Below are 7,504 nucleotides of genomic sequence, written 5' to 3' on the forward strand. Positions count from 1 at the left end.
GCAAAGCAAAACAAAACAAAACAAAAAAGACAATTATAAACCAGAGACATCCTGCAGGGGAGCCTGAGGGAGAGGGATGGGAAGGAGGGAGGCACACAGGGGGCTGTGGGGATGGTGCACGGCTGCATTGGTGGAGGAACTTCTATGGGGACTACACCTGAGGAGGAAAAAAAAAAGCAAACATTGTTTAAAAAGGAACAATGATATAAAATATACATAAATAATTTATTTTTAAAAATAAAAATAAAAGAGCTTATACAGCAAAAATAAAAGTCTTATCTCCAATCCTGGTAACAAATACAGTAACAGTGCTTGTCTCTCTGTGCTCTCCTCCAGTGTGGCCATGAGCACAAGGAGATTCATCCTGAACACTATAGTGTGGAGGGAAGTGGGGGAAGCAGCCTGGGTTTATCTGAGACCCTCTCCCTTCTGCACATGGAGGGTTACCTGGGGTAACATTACATCTTCCAGGACCTAATGGACCCTGCCCCATCTCTCCCTCCCTTCCTGGACTGTGGACAAAGGCTCAGCTCAGTAACTGGAGTGACCTGGTCTAATCCTGCCCCTGGGCCAGGCCAGCAGGGCACACACTCCCCCCTCCCTCTGTATGACTCCCTCCAGCTCTGGTCAAGAGAGAAAGTAGCTACAGCCCATGCAGGCAGTGACCCCTGGGAAACAGAGGGGATGCCATGCTGGAGCATCCTGACTCTAAGGCCTGTGTGTTTTCTACAGTGACCCCAAAGAAGAAGAGCTTGAAATGAACACTGGGGGTTTGGGGAACGAGCTGTCAGATGCAACGACATCCTAGCAGAGGCCTCGACGGAGTCCTACCCAGCAACTTCAGCTCAGTCCAACCACAACATATTTCTAAACTTCCTTCTATCCTGAGACCCAGTGCTTCTTCACATCTTGCTCAAAGACAGCTTCTTCATGGAACTGTACTTACTGAGGTGTTGTGCTGACATTCTCCCACTCTGTGAGATTTGAATTTATTTATGCTGGGGCTTAATGTATAATTCTCCCCCATTTTCTTATGTTGTGTGTCTTGTCTCTCCTGTTACACACACACACACACACACACACACACTCCCCTCTCCTTGGGAACCAGACCCTCACTCAGCACTGGGGTTACTCTGACCCTCTGTCTCTGGTCCCCTCAGAACCGCCCTCTCTGCAGTGTCTCTACTCAGCAGTGTCTGAGCAGCCCCAGGAGTCCCTGCACCTCCTGCCTCTGCCCTTGTGGGAAACCAGCCCCTCACCCTGCATGGCAGTGAGGAAGCGAAGGCAAAGTCCTGAGGTCAGTGAGTGATGGAAAAGATAATTTTTCTTTTGCTCAAGATAGTTTCTCCCCTCCCCCATGACTCTATTATTTCTACTGAGGTAACATGGGTATACACACTGTATGTGTGCAGAGGCACAAGGTCACACCTCTTCAGGTGTTTGTTACCACATCACACCCACCTAAGGGCACCACAGTCCTCACCACCACCAGCGCGGGGCCCTTTTCCCACTTTGTTTCCTACATCACACCCACTCCCTCCCCTCCCACATAGCCTCAGTTCTGCAGTCATGTTTCTAGAGTATGTTTTGGTTTAGTTTCATCTGTCCCTGCTTGGTTTCATTATATTCCACTAATGAGTGAAATCACTCAGTATTTGACTTTCTCATTCTAATATATTTAACTTAGCATAATTCCCTCTACCTCTACCAATGTTGTTCCAAATTCAACTTTTTCACAGCTGAGTAGTATTCCATTGTGTCTGTCTACCACCTCTTCTTAACCCACTCATCTGTCGTTGGGCACTGAGGTGTTTCCATAGTTGGTTATTGTGCACAGGCTGCAGTGAGCACAGGAGGCGCATATCCTTTGGAATTAGTGTTTTTACCTTCTTTGGATAAATACCAAGGAATGGAATACTTGACCATATGGAAGGTGTATTTTCGATATTTTGAGAAACCTTCTTTTTTTTTTTTTTTTTTTTGCTTAGGGGCAGGACTGTGGCAGTGTGGTATTCACAGTAAAGAAAGGTTCTGCTACCAGGCAGGGTAAGGGAAACCAGGACCCCCAAACCTGCCACTCTAAATGGGTTCTGCCATCAGCCACATGAAAACATGCCGCGGACCAGCGCAGCGGTAGACTTGCAGGACTGTCTCAGGATTTGAGAAACTGTGAGGATGCTCAAGGAATCGGCGCATAAATGACAGACAGACACACAAATGACAGACAGACACACTTCAAGAGTGAAGATCTGAATGTAATTTGCTCAAAATCATCATACACTTTTATACCATTTCCAACAATAGATGATTTCATACAATTTAATTCTTTCTCAGCATAAAATACTTTGTAAGGCATAAGACATTTACTTTATTATTCACGTGCATGTGATCGCTGATCCATGACATGGCACAGTAAACAATCTCCAGGTACTGAATCTACACAATCACTTTTGCCTACACCGAACAGCATACTTTAAGCTAGCTTTTCTTGATTCGTATCCCAAAACCACAATGATCAAAAGGCATTAATATTTACCTACTGGCACCTCCTACTTTTAGTAATCACGAGCAATATGTTCTCTACGTAAACATTTTGATTTTTATGGTGTTGTCTCATGTGAGAAGTATTATGATTATTATAAAACTACCATTGCCACACACTATTTTCTTTATCATGCATTTCCTGAAAGTGATTGTACACATATAAGGAAAAAGCAAAGTAAGTGAAAAAGTAGTATGATTATAGGCAGGTTGCTAGGTTGCTACTTATTCTGAAACAATGGCTATCTGATTAATGGTAAAACTGCTTTGTAGGTAATTCCATCAGGCTTGTTTGCAGGTGACGTTCTTAGCAGCCTTGTTTCCATCAAAGGAGGGGTTATTTACTGCGGGCTTGTTGCCTAAATTAGGCATATAGGCATGTGTGCCTTGTTTGATCTGAACGCCAAAGTTTATCATGATGAAGCCCCTCGGGGACTGCGCCTGTCTTAGGTCGTCAGGAGTCACAGACATGAGGCTGGCCAATGCCTTCTTTAGTCTGCCCCCGATCTTACCCGTCATTGACTGTCCAGTCCAGCGCACAGGGGAAGGGGGTCTTACTCACTCTGATGTGTCTGAGTGAAAGCCTCCCTCTTTCCAGTAAGTTCACTGGCGTTCAGCGGCAGAGGCTGCCGCAAAAACAAAACATACTCTAGTGTATAAGATATTTAATGGGAAGGAACTTTAATACAATCACTGTGTAAGAATAGAACGAAGGGAAAGAATAGAGAACATGGTTTCCCAATCAAGCACCCAAAGTTACCCATCCCCTTGTGGGTACCTCAGCCAAACAGTTTGACCCAAAACAAGGACACTGAGGCCCAAAAACCTGTCAAAAGTCTAAGGCACCTTCTGGCGGGGACCCGTGGGAAAGGGGCAGAAAGAGCCAGACAAGTCTGGAAGGAAAAGAGCAAAACAAAATTCAAGATAAATGTTGCCACTCTAATCTCCCTACAGGTCTCTCACCCACATCTGTTCCCAGTGTCTCCTTCCATGTCCCCCAAGTCTCTGGCACAAGCCCAAGGCTGAGAAGCAATCACAGCTTCTTCACCTGCTCCCAGCTTTGCTGCTGTTGGAGCCTGGAAGGGAAGGTGAAGACCTGGAACTGGGTGCCTCCTGAGCTGTGTGTGATATGGGCAGTTGATCAGGCCATTTGGCTACTGCAGCTGCTGTTTCAATGCTGATTGTCTGGTGCTGTGCTGGCCCCTCTCAGCAGCTCCATGGAGCATCTCATGTTGTGTTTTCTGCTGCCTTAGCGAGCTGGATACTGGCCTATTGTCTGGATGCCACAAGCTCCATGCCATCAGTGGCAAGAAGATGTCCTTTTGGGAGCAATGCCTTTTTTCAGCATAGGTTTGAACATCTTAGAACACAGCTGGACGCCATCTTAGATGCTTTTTTTTAGGACTTCAAAACCCTGGACACTGCTTGGGGTGAGATAAACAGCCCTTGTGTCCTCAGCGATTCTTTGTTTTGCCTGTTTGTTAAATAAATCCTGTTATTGTTGTTCTTTGAACGTGAGTGATGTTGCAATTGTACATGCAGGTGAAGAACTCACACAGTGACCTGTAAACTCTGTGAGTACTGTCCTTGGCCAGTTTTAGTGCCCCTTACCACCCAGTGTCATTTTTATTTGCCTCTTTTCCTTCCAGACTTGCCTGTCCCCTTCTGCCCTTTCTTATGGGGCTCCACCAAAAGGTGCCTTAGTCTTATTGTAAGCTTTCAGGCCTTGGTGGTCCTGCTCTGGGCCAACCCTCTTTGGTTGGGCATTTACACCAGATGCGATGGTGACTTTGGGTGTTTCATTTAGTAACTCTTTAACTACAGTCTTTCTGTTCTCTTTATTGCTCACTAAGTGTATTAAAGTCTTTTTCTTGAAGATCTTATGCATTAGAGTATGTCTTTAAGCAATGGGTGGCAGAATCCATTTAAATGTGCAGGTGTGAAGGTCTTGGGTGCCTCTCATGCAGCTCACTAGCTGGACTGATACGGGCAGCAAGGGGCACTAAACCTGGCCAAGGACACTGCCCAAATAGTTTACCAGTCTGAGTTCTTCCCCCATGCACACAATTACAAGACCACCCAAGTTCAGAGGACAACAATAATGGGGTTTATTTAAAAACCAGGGAAAAACAAAGAGTTATTGAGACCACAAATGGCCATTTACTTCACCTGAAGCAGTGTCCAGGTTTTTAAAGTCCTAAACACAAATGTTCCGAAGATGGCATCTTCTTGACACTGAGGGCCTGGAGAACGTGGCCGCCACGCTATAGGCTGGGATCCAACACATGAAGACAGCAGAAGATACAACAGGAGATGCTCAGTGGAGCTGCCGAGATGCCCCAGCACAGCACCAGACAAGCAACACTCAAAACAGCTGCTGCAGCAGCCAAAAGACCTGACAAATCTCCACACTCAAATCTCAGCAAGACGCCCGGCTTCAGGCCTCTCCTTCCCTGCCAGGCTGCAACAGCAGCAAAACCAGGAATAGTTTCAGTCACTTGGCTACTTGCAAAGCCTCCAAATATTTCCTCTCTGAGGTTGGCTGCAGAAAGCTTCTCCAACATTCTTCAGAGACTTCTGGATGATCGATATGTGGGAGCAGAAATCACTGACCCTAGAATAGCTAATGATCCAAGAACACTGAAATCCCAGTTGTTGTCCTGGAACACTGACTGCCCAGGGCTGCTTCTGCAGTCCCTGATGTTCCTTATCAGAGTCTCCACCCCCACCCATACTTGGTATGCATTGTGCCTGGGCCACCCATCCTCACCAGCACCTGTAACAGTCTTGCTTGTCAGCCACGGGTCACAGGACCAGTCTCTATTCCCACCATAATGCAGCAGAGTCCTTTTTCCCACACCCTTGCAATACCTTTTGTTTCTGGTCTTTTTGATAGAAGCCATTGTCCCAGTATGACAGGGTATCTCATTGTGGATTTAATTGGCATTTTCCTGATGATACATGATGATAATGATGGAGGCTAAGAGTAGAAAATTTGGAAAGGAGGCATCACAAGACCAGAAACTGGATCACACACGGCCAAAAGCTAGAGGTGGGGGTAAAAGTGATCAACAGAGTTGGTAAACTAGCAATAGATAATATCCAGAGCACAGATTGTGGGAAGGGATATGAAAATTGAGGGCCATTGTAAAAAAATAAAATCTCCTATCTTTTCCAATCCACTCAGTAAAGCCAATTAAAGAAATTCTTTAGTTGCCAACTGATAGCCAACTTCAGACTGCTATAAATCCCAAAGCCATCCGCTTAGGCGAACCAACTGAAGAAATCTCTAAAGCTCCTACTGATAGCAAGTGCCAGACTGCTGTAATTTCAAAGCCCAGATAGGAGGAGGGGAAACAGATCAGAGGAGGGGAAACAAAGATTGCAGGCGGGGAATGGGGACTGAACAATTAAAGAATCTCAGGTTCTTTCAAATTCCTCCTAGTTATTCAAATTTTAAAAAGCTAAGATAACTCCACAAAGGAGTGAGCCCTCCCAAAGAGAAGACTAGATGAGCGCAGTCTCTGCACTGGCAAGAGGCAGCCCTCCCTCTGCCCACCTGTGCCTATGCAGGTAAGGCTTTTCACCCTCTCTCTCCCCCCTCAGGGCAGCAGCCTCCTGCCTGCCTGTGACCTGCACCTGCCAGAGCTTCTCCTCACTGACCTCTCAGCAGGAGCAGCTCTCCTCAATGCCGCCCCCCTGTGACCCCGCAGGCCTCCCTCAGCAAACCTGTCCCTTACGGGTTGCTCCTTCTGCCCGCGAGTATCTGTGCAAGTGTCCTCTCCTTCCCTTCTGTAATAAACCTGCCCTTTTGAATAGAACTAAATGGCGCTGCCTCCTGGGGAAACTCCTCCTGTGCCACTGAAAGGGGAAATCTGAGGAAACTTGCTCAGAGGTAACCCACGGGCCCCACTATCTGAACCCAACAGCTCTCCAAACCAATGTTAGCAGTGAGAAATCTGGGAAACTCCACTTTAGGTAGTGGAAGGCCAACACCATCAGTGATCCATCAGGTGGACATTGTCAGGTACAGTTCAGTAAGGTTAAAAGCCAAGTCCCTGCTCCTGGCCCAGCAGGGAGGTGTCAGAGGCGGGGATAGGTGAGGGAATGGATAAGGCTGCCTTGGGGATAGGCCATAAAACTGTCCACCATGGCCAGAAAAACCAGCCCAGCTCCAGGAAGGCAAACACAGAGGCAGGATTCATTCTGTGTTAAAGACCAATGCCCGCCCAGACATCCCAGCAGACAGCTGGTGCAAAGTGCACCCCAAGTTAGCCCGCACACACAGGGTATAGAAGAGAGTCTCAAATCCTCCTTCACATGCAGACCTCTCCTGTCTCCCCCTGCTCCCCTTAGCAGTGAATTTCAATAAATCCCCCTGTCTGTTCTCCACTCTGTCTCTGGTGAAATCTTTCACCTCAGTGCCTCCAGCCTTACCCTGATTTTCTCCCACAATAGACATTACGTGCACTTGATGTGCTGAATGGAGACTGTCACTCACCTCTGTGGTCTTCTTTCCCAATCCCACAGTCCCATTCAAAAAAAAAAATCTGAACCTGAGGGACAATATATCTGAGAGTACTCCTTGATGAAGGCTAAGAGCACAAAATATAGGATGGAGAGGTCACAAGACCAGAACCTGGAGGTGGTGTAGAAATGATGAACATTCTTGTTAAGGCAGCTATAGAAATTTGAAAAAATCCTTAGGCATCAACTGCTATAGCAAGAATGAGCACCAACCGCTAGAGAAAGTATCTGGTGGCTCAGACCACAGGTGGGGTATGGGGGTGGAGGCCACTGAGAAGACTCACCTGTCCTTACAAATGAACCCAGTCACACCATAGAAGTAGTTAATGATAGATACAGTCCCACAAAGGAATGAGCCCTCCCAACTAGAGCACTACCTCAGTGCCCCTTCTGCACCGGGAAGAGGCAGCTCTGCTCCCATGGCTCCACCTGGGGC

This window comes from Talpa occidentalis, unplaced genomic scaffold (genome assembly GCF_014898055.3).
Source record: "Talpa occidentalis isolate TD23 unplaced genomic scaffold, MPIMG_talOcc4v2.1 talOcc4.2, whole genome shotgun sequence".
Classification (NCBI taxonomy): domain Eukaryota; kingdom Metazoa; phylum Chordata; class Mammalia; order Eulipotyphla; family Talpidae; genus Talpa; species Talpa occidentalis.